Source organism: Saccopteryx bilineata, chromosome 4, assembly GCF_036850765.1.
Source record: "Saccopteryx bilineata isolate mSacBil1 chromosome 4, mSacBil1_pri_phased_curated, whole genome shotgun sequence".
Taxonomy (NCBI): domain Eukaryota; kingdom Metazoa; phylum Chordata; class Mammalia; order Chiroptera; family Emballonuridae; genus Saccopteryx; species Saccopteryx bilineata.
The window spans coordinates 40,623,546-40,625,259 of record NC_089493.1 but is presented as its reverse complement, the minus strand read 5'-3'; positions in this window follow the sequence as shown (position 1 = coordinate 40,625,259).

Below are 1,714 nucleotides of genomic sequence, written 5' to 3'. Positions count from 1 at the left end.
TACAGCATGATCCCTATAGTTAATAATACTGTACTGTGTATTTGAACGTTGTTAAGAGAGTAGATCTTAAAAGTTCTCATCATAACAACAACAAAAAATTTAACCATGTGTGGTGATGGATGTTAACTAGACTTACTGTAACGATTTCAGTATACACAAATATTGAATCATTCTGTTTTACACCTGAAATTAAAATGATGTTATATGTCAATTATATTTCAATAAAAAAATACTCAAAAAGAAAAAAGAAAAAGATATCTGTATTGAGAGACCCATAGTTGGTGTCAGAATCCTGGTGTTGTTTTGATAGAAAGCACAGTTTCAATATACCTGCACAAAGGAAGTAAAGTCACAAGATTTAGTACTTACAGATCCCAGAATTGCATTGGGAGTGGCTAGAGGAAGGCCAGTTCTCTGTCCCAGGTCACGAGTGAGCAGGAGATAGAGATTAGGGTAGCAAGCACTTATTATATATAAGTTGTTCGGGGTGAAGATCAAGAGCTCAACTCTAACTGGTTATTTAAAAAGGTGCCATGGGAAAAGCAAAGTGCAAACTCAGGGCAAGAATCCTAAGCTCAAGTCCTTACCAAAATTGTGGATGGGAGCAGGCTCGTCATACAGTAAAATGCCTCAGCAGCAACACAAAACAACTGTTTTCTTATCACAGTGCCTCCCGTCTATAGCTGGGTCTCCTCAAAGAAGAGATTCACAGGGATCTACAAGGCAGAATGGCAGCAACAACTACAACTCATCTGCCCTAATCTTTTGCCTCTACTCCCACTTGTCCATAACTGATTCCTACAGAGTCAATTGTGGAAACCTCACTGCTTCCACCTACCGTTGCAAGAACATGAAGTTTGGTGTCAAAGTGTCAAGGTTTCTGTTTCCATTCTGCAGGATGCAAAACCATATGTCTTTGGTTCCCTGAAGAAGAAGAAAGCATCTCCTCCCACCCCTGTGACTTATGTACTGTTCTCTGTGCTCTGTCTCACAAAGGCTTCCACAAATCCACTGGATCCTGGATGTTCCGATCCCTCTCTTCATAGGAGCTTCAAACCAGCCCAAGGACCAGTTAGAGATTGCAGCCACCATTGATATTTTGCATCATCGAACCCAGCTCAAGACCCCATGAAAAATCAATAAAAGGACACTAATGGGGACTACCTTAGTCTAGCTTGGCAGTCAGAAATGTACCTTTACATTAGTACTGGGAGTGAGAGTGAAGCAGCACAGAAACTTGGATGTTCAGAGAGCAAAGCTGATGGCTGTGTTCTCCTTTGTAGCAAAGGCATTTTTGCTGAATTCAAAGTATACTGCATAAAATTACCAATGTATTGTTTGTCAGGAGCTTCCTTTAAAAAGAAAGGAAAGGAGGGAGGGAGAAAAGAAAAGGCTTTCATTACTGTCTCATCTCTTCTATTGAAAGTGTCCATGAATAAGTCAGCACTGCCCTCTACTGGATTATCTGTTTATTACTCAATAGTTGTGTCCAGGATTATTGAAAGAGAGAATATTTTATCTTTTTCAACTTCAATGAAAGATGCATGGAAACCAGGATACTCAAACTGTCTAGATATTCCTCATAAAAGCCTTCATTTTCTATTTTGAGAATTATAAGTTTAAATAATGAATTCCAATGCATTGACCAAATGAAAGAGTCAGAGAGACAAAAGATAAACAGAAGTAGAGATGGTTGAGGGAGAGAGAGAGAGAT